Source organism: Apaloderma vittatum, unplaced genomic scaffold (assembly GCF_000703405.1).
Source record: "Apaloderma vittatum isolate BGI_N311 unplaced genomic scaffold, ASM70340v1 scaffold1424, whole genome shotgun sequence".
In the NCBI taxonomy this organism is placed as follows: Eukaryota; Metazoa; Chordata; class Aves; order Trogoniformes; family Trogonidae; genus Apaloderma; species Apaloderma vittatum.
In genome coordinates, this window is record NW_009714135.1 from 41056 (window position 1) to 53183 (window position 12128).

A 12128-nucleotide genomic window follows, 5' to 3' on the forward strand; every position below is an offset into this window, starting at 1 on the left:
TCCAACCCAGTTGTGGTTTTCTTTTAGCTTATTTCAGTGGTGTTTATACCGTGAGTGTTGGTGCTGTTACAGCTGCACAAGTGATGCACTGTGGTAAGGGGGTAGAAAATTGAAGCTGACTATTTGGCAGCAGAAAGCATATTGTGTAGCTGCACATAGTAGTGATCATTGGCATCAGCCTTGGAATAAATAGGAGCCATTGAAGCTATTGAAATGGGATTAATTCCCATTGTGTATAGAGTGGAATTAATATAGTGAAAGCAAATAATGTAGGCAGCCAAAAAATTTGGCCTTGAGGTGACATAACGCTGCAGTTAGAGACTGCCATTATTTCCTATTCTTTCCCACGCACATGGGTACATTATGTGTTTCAATTGCACCACAAATCTTGGCCTCCTAGATAAAAGTAAAAAATTGGAAAATCAACGTATGCAAAAGAATAATTTAGAAATAATTATTATAACTTGGAGGAAGCAACAGCTGTTTCACTTGTTGCTCGATCTCTCTGAAGGAGAACTAATTTTCCAAGCGTATAGAGTACATGCTAATCAGAAACATTTTTTTCTATGCAGCGGCATAATGGTGTTTCTCAAACTATTCTTTATGTTAGCCTAAAAATGCACAACCAATAATGGACACAAAGCTGTAGCAGGTTTTGCCACTACCTTTATATGTATTTTCTTTCAAATTCTACCTTTATGGTTTTTTCCTTCAAATTCTCTTAAATGAGCCAGTAACTGTTCCTGAAATAAAAGGCAAAATAGATTACTTATGCCTGAAAAAACCATAAAAACAAAGCCCAAGACCTGACTGTAAAAAAAAATAAAATAAATTAAAAAAAGAATAATCTGGTTTCACTGAAAATAAGGTTGATGGCTTGTTGAAGTTACTACTGATGATGCAGATTTAACACCTGGAGTTCACAGGTGGGAAATATACTGAGAACTGCAACCCCCTTTTATCCAGATCCGATCTTTTGAACCAGCTCCTTCTAACAACAGCTGCGACTTCTGCTTGTCAAGATACCAGCCCAGCTCTGCAAAACTAATAGCTGTCATTGCAGTACAAGAAAACTGTGTAGATTAGACAGCTCAGATAGTGGTTGTGGTACTGCTAAGAACATTAAAACATTTCCACTGACCTTGCATATGGACAGACTGCAGAGGATCCAAAGGAGGGTCAGGAAGGGGATCAAAACGTTATCTGAACCCGTCCTGTGAGGAGAGACTGAAGGAGTTTGATTTTTTCTCCCAGGAGATGAGAAGGTTCAGAGGTGACCGCATCACAGTATCCAGTACTTAAATGGTGGCTACAAAGATGATGGGGGCTCTCTCTTTGCAAGAAGCCACATGGAGAAGACAAGGAGCAATGAGTACCAGCTGCTTCTCTGAGCCACTGATTTCCATGCATATACAGATCTGCATTTTAAAGATGCAAAGACTTTGTTTATGTCAGAATACAAGGTAAACCAAGAGATAAAAAACAACAAAGATCAATGAGGAAGAGTCTGGAACTGTTAATTCCACGCAATGCTCTGTATCAAATGCAATTATTATTTGAAAAAATATTTCCAGAGCCTTTGGGATGTAGCTGTGAGTGTAAGCCCAGACACCACGCTCCTCTGACTGGGACTGCCGCTGGCCGTACGTGGGGCCTTCTGAAGGTATGCAGATTCTACGGAATTATCATCAGGGAGCACCATTTCTTCTTAATCTTGAGGACTGCCCCATGATGTACTAAGTGCACTTTGTTTAATAGCAACACCAGGATTATCTGGTTAACATACCTGTAATTTAGTTGACATGGTAGAAGGAAAAATCTTATTATTACAGTCTGCTTGGATTGTTTATTGAAAATTTTTACTTAAGTAGACATTGAAGTCCAGCCTTTTTGACTTAAGATGTCAGTTAGACTTAAGATGTCAGTTAGACGTAAGCAGCAGTAAATTACCCAGTTTTTGACTACAGGCAAACATTTTTGAATACTGTTAATGTCCCGAAACTTTAGTGCCTATGGGACACTTTTCAAATAGTTATAACCAGCATCAGTACAATCAAACTCAAAAGACCGGAGAACCGGAGATAGGCTGCATGGAAGTGTTGGCAGCCTGATTTAAACCAGATTGCCTTGACTTTTGACAACTGTTTAGAAGAATGATATATCAGACAAACATAACAGTGGTAAGTATATGAGATTGTACAGGCTATTCAGGTGCTTTGCTCAATAATATGAGAATTTTTTCAGTATGTTGAACAATTTTGACATTCAACACCCTGCTTTGAATATTCCATCAGCAGCTGACAGTTTCTTTTAAGATTTACAGGAGATATTGGTTTTAGGATGGATCAATGTTTTTTTCATGAGTGAATGAATTGGGGAGAGAAGAGAGGGGAGTCGTGCCGTGGTTGGGAGGAGCAGACAAATGGATCACAGAGACAGGGAAGGGGAGCAGCGTGTGGTCGGTGCATGGCGGGATAAAGAAAAACTTAGGTCAAGACCAAGTATTACCAGCTAGGATCTTGAGGAGAAAACATTTTCCCTGCATCATTAGTTTGGCCGAATACACAAGGCTGAGTACATGAGTTGTTATCTAGAATAATGATAAAAATGGGAGTAAGGATGCACAGAAGCACAGTTTTGCCCATACTGCATACTCATTCTGTGTGGTGTAGGGAGGGAGAGGGGTAAGAGAGGAAAGATGTCAAGCTGAATGGAGCACAGGTGGTTGCCTTCAAGTCCTGGTGCCCAGGATTTTTCCTGTGTTTCATAGAGAGCTGGAGGAGAGGAAGACATCTGTACCTGAGTCTTTTCTCCATGCAAGGTTGAGGTAGCTGTGGTGCAGTCCTGGACCTAGAGAGACAGGGAACTACTAGAGAGAGTCCAGCAGAGAGCAGCAAAAATGACTGAGAGACTGGAGCATCTCTCTTATGTGGAAAAATTGAGAGAGCTGGGACAATTTAGCCTGTAGAAGAGAAGGCTGAGAGGAGACCTTATCAATGTCTATAAATGTCTAAAGGGTGGGTGCAGGGAGGATGGAGCTGGTCTCTTCAATGGTGCCCAATGACAGGACAAGAGGCAATGGGTGCACAAGCTGGAACACAGGAAGTTTCATCTAAATATGAAGAGAAACTTATACCGTGAGGATGACAGAGCACTAGAACAGGCTGCCCAGGGAGGTTGTGGAGTCTTCATCTTTCTAGACTTTCAAAACTCGCCTGGATGCAATTCTATGTAACGTGCTCTAGGCAGTCCTGCTTTAGCAGAGAGGTTGGGTCAGATGATCTCTGAAGGTCCCTTCCAACTCCAACAATTCTGTGATTCTGTAACCTGGTGAGAAATCACAGAATTATAGAATATCTCAAGTTGGAAGGGACCCGTAAGGATCATCGTCCAACTCCCTGCTGCTTGCAGGACAACCTAAAACTAAACCATGTAACTGAGAGCATCATCCAGACACTCGAACTCTGACAGGCTTGGTGTCATGACCACTTCCCTGGGGAGCCTGTTCCAGTCACTGATCACCCTCTCAGAGAAGAACTTAATGTTCAGTCTGACCTTTCCCTGACGCAGCTTCATCCCATTTCCTCGTGTCCTGTCACCTGTGAACATAGAGAGGAGACCAACACCTCTACCTCTGCTGTCCCACCTGAGGAAGTTGTAGACTATTACAAGGTCACCTCTCAACTACCTTGTCCAAACTGAACAAACCAAGTGACCTCAGCTGCTCCTCGTAAGTATTGCCCTCAAAGTTTTCCACCATCCTAGGTGCCTTCTTCTGGACACACTCTAATAGCTGGATGTTTGTTTATATTGAAGCACCCAAAATTGTATGCAGTACCCAAGGTCGGGCTGCACCAGTGCAGTGTGGAGTGGGCCAATCACCTCCTTTCACAGGCGAGCGATGCTGTACTTGATGCACCCCAGGACACTGTTGGCTCTTTTGGCTGCCAGGACACACTTTTCGCTCATACTTGACCTGCTATCAACCCAAATCCTCAGGCCCTTATCTGTGGTTCCAGGGCACTGGGAATAATGGAGAGCTCACAAAGAGCTATGAGCATAGAGAGAGAGGAGATACTATGTAGAGGGCTGGTATTTGTTTTAAAAACAACCCTGGAATACTCCACCGTCTTGTAAGTGTATTGGAGAGACACAGGCAGCATTTCGTGTTGTTTTTTTTTTCTATTTGCAGTGTTAGCAGTAGTACATCTCCGGGTACTCATGCCATGTATTAAAACATATGGCAAATTACTTGCCCATATGTGTTCACAGAGCGGTATGTGTTTGTCAGATTTAAACCTCAGAACAATCAGAAGACGAGCTTTGCATTCCAAGCTGGAGAACATGGCAGTAGTCTCACATTGTCTAGACTTCTCTCTTTCTACATATTTCGAAGCTATTGCATTCATTTCCTCTGGCTTCCTTTCTGCCAAGATCTATCTGCAACTTAGAATCGTTTAAGATATCTTTTCATATTCATGGTGTTAGTCACTGTGACCATATTTGGAGTGAGCACTTCTGATGCTCACATCCATTTTCATTATAGCAAATTAATCCATTCTGGGAGGGTGATGGAAACTGGGGGATTTTTATTTATCTGTGCAGCTGTTATAAATGAAATGAAAAAAATCATGAAACCCATGTTTTAAAATACTGATTAATCTCATCTTTTCTTAGAAGATTTATTATCAGACAGATATGATAAAGAAAACTCATTACTTTGGCTGTGAAAATGTATTAATTAAAGGACAGTGTCACAACGAAAAAATGAAGACAAACTTATTACAGAGTAATTTTCATTAGAAACTTGTGAAAGTGCAGTTCTTGACTAGCTGGAATTAGGGGTTAATATTCCCCTTTTCACTTTGCTGATGTTGATGGCATTTTAAATATCTTTTGGCAAGTTTGAATAATATTATGTATATTAGGAAGCTGTCCGTCAGCAGGCAAAGGAGAGTGCTTAGATAACAGTGAAACCTCCTAACATGAGGAAGGACTGGAAGGAGAACTTTAATCAAAACCTCCAGATTCCTCGTGCTTCCTCAGCTAAAGGGAATGCTCTTTTACCTGAAAGTAGTGATTGAGTTGTACCTTCGCCTTGGGCTAAAACTAAAAGCCTTGCCCCTCAATCACTGCTTTCCAAGGTAGGGAGCAAGGAAAATTTGCCTTTAAGAATTTGCTGTCTTAGGGTTTGGGCACTCATTTATCAAGCAGACAAAAATTTGAGTATAGGTGGGAGCTTGGTGATTATTCATGTTTGAGGGAGCAAGGAGCCACCATCCACGTGCTATGGAGCTTGCAGCTCAGCTGCGCACTTCGCTCTCCTTAAATTCCTTATGTGTATAGCCCTTTCTTTCAGTTGAAAATCTGGGAATCAGTCTGGTTTTGCTCGTGCAATTGATACATACATTGCTCTCGAAGTAGGTGCTCGCTTCTTTCAGCTGTCATGAAATCCCATTCTGGCACGAGACTTGGGAAGCTACTGTTTTGGGGGGTGCTTTGGGTCACCGGGGCAAGACTCCAGCCTGAGCACTCAATGCAGTCCCCCAGTTTCTGCAGAGCTTTGTGCAACTCTCCTCTGCATCCCCGTGGCTGCCCCTGCCTGCTCTGCTCCACATGCACAAATGTGTTCTGAGTCTGTGTAAAACTTTACCTCCTTAATTTTCAAAGTATTACCTTTTGCCATTTTACCAAAATAGGTGTGTATGCATATTGCAAACCTGTGCTAATCCCCTAGCCTGACTTTCTGGTAGGTCTACAGAACAATTTCCCATTTACAGCCACCTAAGGAGACCAGGCCCTTAAAACGTTGACTGATAGATGATTAAGCAATGAATGATAGACAAGATTTTTATCTGCAGGTCACTGCCATAATGTACACAGCAGCGCTGTTCTTCATCCCCTACTGCAGTGCTGTGGCTTTACCTCAGCTCAGCCCAGTGCCCCCAGCCCAGCTGGGGTGCTGAGCTGCTCTGCTCCATCCTGCCTGCAGATGGGGACTCAAACCTACATTTTGAAGGTGTGGATACGCTGAGTGCTGCAGCTCCCTTCCAGAAGGCAATTAACTCGTCCCCTCCAAACCAGGCTCTGCCTTCTGCGACCTGCATTTCTCGAAGAGGAGTGTGCAGTGTTTAAAGAGCCACAGTTCTTCCCTTTCAGCTGACTTCCTGGGTCCTCTGCTGAAAATCAGAAGGGACCTGAAGGACCAGCAATAGATGTTACCTGTCAGTGCGGACCGCTATGAGAAACCAGCTCAGACATGTGTAACTGCATGCACTCATACACATATGCTTTTAGTATCCTCTAGTTTATATATTAAATAGAAATATATTAAAAACGTACAAATATATTAAATAGAACATACTAGATAAGCAAAACCATGACCAAAGTGTCTTTCATGGGATGCAAAAAGGCAGGGAGAGACAGCTTGACAAGACTCCTTTGGAATCTCTGTAAACAGGTTATTTGGACTACGGATGCTCCAGCTTGCATTTCTTACAGTGATAATCAGAGATGGCCACTATGCATCACACTTCTTAGCTGAGGTATAGTGCTCTGTGTCCCTGGTTATACATATTCCCAGGCCAGCTCATCTTTGGAGATAACGTGGCAATGTGCAACCAAGCTGCCCCGGTGGCTTTGCCTGGAGGTGTCTGGGTTTCACCATGGCAGGTCGGAGCAGTGCTGCAGAGAGTGTTTCATTTTGGATAGAACAAATCTAGATATTTAAATTCCAGAACATGCTGAAATCTTCTGTGAAGTAAGAATTGCTTATCATTTTGGAGAGCAGAGGATTCAGCACCAGGTTTCTGGCTTTTATGTTCCCTCTGAAAGACCTGAAGTGCTCAAGTAGCCCAATACTCTGCTGGGGGTGCTCCCGCCTGTGCTGTAATAAACAGAGTGTAACAACCAATTTCTCTTCTAGGCATTATGTGAAATTCTACCTACCCTGCTTTGATTTCAGTGGAGCCAAGCTTTCATTTTTATCTCGTAGGGAGTTTGCTCTGATTTATATGATTAAGAGTTTTATATAACTTATTATTCTTGTAAGGATACATGGTTTTGGTCCCTTTAGAAGCTTCCTAACCCTGGAAGGACAGGTATCCCCACAAATTATGTCCCTAGGATGTGGGCGTTTTTGTGACTGAAAGCAGTAATACCAATGGAGAGAAAACCCTAGTAGCCTTATGCTGCCTTACACTCGACAAGGAAGAGCCTAGAGAGCAAATGCATAAGTAAGAACATGCTCAGAAAAACATGAATGCCTCAAATTTAGCAGCCCAGCACAACTTCCACGTGGGAAGGGACTTCTCTGAAGCAGGTTAATGTCACTCTGAATTTTATTCTCTGTCTAGAATTGGCCCTTATGTTTTCCTCCCCCCAGATTTTCAGATTGAGGGCTTACAAACATTATTTGCTTATACGTGCAGACCATTCGTAATTAAAAAAAAAAATAATTCAGATTCATAAAAGTCTTTTTTGTGTTCATGTTAAAGAAGACCACAGGATAAGCGATGCTGGACCTTTGCCTCAGCTTTCACAAAAAGCCGCTGCAGGACAAGAGTGTTAGGATGTTGGTGCTACAGCCGCCCTCGGGTTCCTTAGCAGGACAGAAGCCTCACATTTATCACTTGTTTTCTAACATTTGTGAGACTTGGCTTTACTGTACACTATAGGTGCTCATGTCGCAGGATGCAGGTGTCCAAATGGTGGTGGTGTCAACCGTTCTTTTCTCAGAGGAACGACATCACAGAAGAGCCCTCCTGGGAGACAGGCTGCCACCTCTCATCCCACACAGGTGTGCTCACGATTGTCCGCCCTGCGACTCACCCCAAAATCTCTTTCTTCCCTTCTAATCTCCTTGATGTCTCTGCCTTGCCACCTGCATCATCCATGCTGGGCTTTACAAGTCTTACGAGGCCTTTTGTTAAACACTGAAACTATTTTGACCACTTGGTTTGGTTTTACAGATTCATGTGAGGCTGAATTTCCAAAGCAGTTTTCATTGAACAGCCCAAAGTTTAAGTCCCATCTGTCTCACCCTGCCAGCAGTTACAGCTTTTGATCATCAAAATTTCTATTATGATACTTGATTAAAGGCATTCAGAACTCAAGGTGAGAGCAGACAGAGATTTACATTTGAAGTGATTTATTAACCTGCTGTAATTTAAGGCCATACTAGTTTCAGAATATTGTTAGTCCTTAATTTCTGTCTCTCTTTGTGCTACCCAGAAATAGATAACTAATGTTACTTTAATTCAAAGGGGTTTTGCTTCCTTGCAGGAAATGTTAGAAGGAAATAAAACTTCCGCAGTTGGTAAAAGCAAGCAGGAAAAAAAGGCCTTTTGAATTGCCATTCTCAAAATCCCTAGGCTACAAACAAAACTGATTAAGATATCATCTAGAAAAGAAAGAAAAAATTACCTCCAGTGTGTCCCAACTCATATAGAAACCTTTACGTCACCCACTTAGTAGCAAACAAGTGTCAAACTGAGATGTGAATGGTGCATACATATTCTAACTATGATCACTGCTTGGTAATACTACAAGTTCCTTTTTCGTATGATATGAAAAATCCTCCATGGACTAATACTGGAGTAATTCAACTGCAGTCCTCACCATGTCGTGACTGTAATAGCCTACTCTTCTACTAGTGCCACTGTGTGGTGCAGGAGGGAGTAACAGTTTTAATCACTGTTAACCATACCCTAACTGTCCATAAAACTGAGGAAGTTAAAAAATATCTTGGGATTCAGGCATGGCACAGACAGTGCTCGCTAAGCGCTCTCACTTCACTGTTTTCAAATGTGTTGCTTTTTATTTCCTTAAGAATAATCATTTGCTATACAGAAATGCAAATACATGATTAACCTAAGAAAAACACTGTCATATACAAACTTTAGGTTTCATGATAGAAAGCCCAAATGATCCTAGTACGAGAAAGCTTCAGACTTACCTGGTAAAACTCTGACTAAGGAGGGCTGCTTGTGCGACTGTCAGGATGCACTTTTGTGAGCATGTATATGTGTGTGTGCATGCGTACAGCCTCTTTGCTGTGTCTTGTTTCACCAGGAAAGCTCTGCTTCATTTTCTCATACCACACGTGAAGTGAGGTAGAAAACAAGTATGCTTCTGTGTCCCCAAAAGAAGGGTATTGATTTCCTCCATATTCTGTAAGGACCTGATCCCTTTTCTCTGAATGACCTGGATTTAGATTTAGATTTTAGATTTTTAAAATATGTGGTATTTTTTAAAAACAGAAAGTCATAAAGACAATTTATGGGGGGAAAAAGCAGACCAAACAAATCAAAACATTCAGGAGGTCTGCAAAATAGAAAGGTAAACAAGTTTGAGGTATTTAGAGTGGGATGGTGGACTGTGTGTCAGGGACACATGCGCTGATGGATTCTAGGCAGACGCACCTGCAAGAAAGGATCCATGATGACTCACACAGGAATTGCACTCCGAGGGACACACAATATGTGTGTGGTTTGTTACAAACACACATTTCTTCTCTAACAGCTGTACACCCAACTCTGAGCTGCTGTCCCTGGACACTTGAATGCACATCACGGTGAAAAGCACTGTCATCATCTTGGGAAGAAGACGTAAGGTCTGTGATGCAAATGTGAACTTTGGAAAGAGACACTTTAAGTTACCATTATGAAACCTTTGCAAGCACATTAGTAATCACCTGCTAGTAAGATGCACTGCAAAATATTCATTCTTATAAACCCGTGACATCCACAGTTATTCACTTTTGTGTTGCTTTCTGAGCACTGCACCTGTGTTACGGGGTAGCAGCAGGCAGGGGCCGCACAGGCAGCGCAGGATGGGCAATAGCAGATGCTGCGAGTTCTGGTTTCAGTAAGACTCCCTGAGTAGGAAGGTGCTGATTCTCAGAAGAGGCCAGTAGTCTTTCTGCCTCATTAGTGTGGTGACAATCCTCCAGGTTGCCCCAGATTGGCAGAGCTGCAGCTCAGCTACCCCCTAACGGCTGAGTCCCCGCCTCTGCTGTGGGCACTTGCACCAAGATGTTGCACATGAGTAATGTAACTAGTAGCTCTGACTGAACCCCCAAAGTTTCCCTGCTTATCTCCTTCACGCAGCCTGATCCTGTAGATATGCTCAGGACGTGTCTGAAATTGAAGGCATCCGGGAGCATCTTAGTAAGGATTTATCTATCCTGACTTCAGAAATTGAGATGTCAGACATGACTCAGCAAAAGATTTAGATGCTTCTACAGGACAATCAATTTCATCCTAAAGGTGCCTGATGCATCTCTTCCTAAAGGTGCCAGCTGGTCTCCTTTATAAAAAGCCTCGAATAAGTGACAGTAATGTAGATATCTAAACTTGGATGAGATGAATCCTGTTCTCCACCCATTTCCCAACAGTCTCTGGAACAGTTTCTGAATTTGGGACACAAACACTCATCTTCCTAAACATTAGGCTACTGCATATTCTCAGCCTCACTTATTTGATTTTGTATAAACGTTTAAAGGGAGTGAGTGCTTGCCTTGAATCCATTTGAATCCATAATCACTAGTTGTGCACCTGAGCACTGCAACTTCACCAAGCCACAGAGGAAACCCGAAGCAGAAAGAACATTTACACACACACACAACACACATATGTTGCTCTAAAAAAAATCTTCATTTTCTTTACCCTGTGACATAATAAAAGGCAACTTATAGAGGCAACTGCTGAACTTTAGATGCAGAATCTGGCAAATGAGAGATCCAACAGCAGAGCTCTTTCTCTGCTGAAGGTGATGGAGGAACTGCTGCAGATCTGCAGTGATGTTGATCCCATGTAGAATCCTTAACTGAGGGAGATGGTGCTGAAGCAATTCCTTTCTCTCTTCTTCCTTTATCCTGGTTTTGAAGGGTCCATGACTGTCTTTTTTTACCCCCTTGCTACATTGTTTGCACTGTCACCCTGTGCAGGATATTTCGTATTATCCTCTAAAAATGGATTCCTCCCAGCTTTGAGTTCACATTCTTTTTTGGGCCCACTAATTGGTAATTTGTGGTTTGTGCTTGTGACCTTGCAACCCCAGTTTCATCCTGTTCCTGTAATGCATCTTTGAGGAGTTCCTCCGCTGCCATTCTGCATCTGTGCTTTCAGAACACCTTGCTCTGCAGTATAGACTTACTCATTGATTATCAATTCCCAATTCTGATTAAGGCTATGTGTCCTCTGAGTGCTTTGACAGTGACCCACCAAGTGATAGTTGTCATGCTGGAAGAAATAGGAAAACTCAGAAAAGTCTATTTCAAAGAAGAAAGCTGCATAATGAACACACAGAGAAGAAATTACAGATCTTCTTGGCTGAAAAGCCTTGTTCTTGCAACGCTGACCCCGGTTGGTGTTAGGCTGTCCAGACACCAGTAGATCACCAGCACAGAGAAGGATACTTCCTCTCTGCCGAAGACTCAAAGTTTGACAGGTTTTTTTTTATAACTTGATTTTTTTCATACTGTTTTTATAAGCTTATATAGTTGTAGTTTTCTTTACTGTTTATGGATTATATCCATCGGATTACTAAGGCTGTAGGTCAATGTAAGTAACTGTGTTGCTGTGACTCAAGTTCTTATGACTTGGTCGTTTCTTCTGTGTCAGTTTTACTCTGTGTTGTCATGCCCCAATCCCATCAGACATTGCAAAACTTCTGGTAGTTCCCTAAGGTTACATACTTACAAGGTAATTTACAATATTTTTTTAAATGGTGTGATATTAGCTAATGATAAGAATCCTAGGACTGTGTGTATTATTTATGATTTAAAGGTCAAAATTCTTTCCTCTTAAAGTATAACAGTTTTTATTATGCTGGTGAATCACTTTGCTACTGAAAGACCTTAGCAGAAAATATGTTTTCATTTTCTACTAGTGCTTACTGCTGAAGCACTGGCTTGCTTTGCCTTGTCTATAAATACTTCCGTACAACAGAGTAGAAGAGCTCTGGCAGGGCCATGCTGGCATGGCTGGAATAGCCTGAGTGCCAGTGGCACGGTCCCAAGCAGCCTGGCAGCAATCCTGCCCTGGGCTGGAGCACCCATGAAGACGACACGTCCGAGCTGTCCTTTCCCAGCGGTGAGGCTGCGAGGAAGAGGCAGCAGCAGCAGC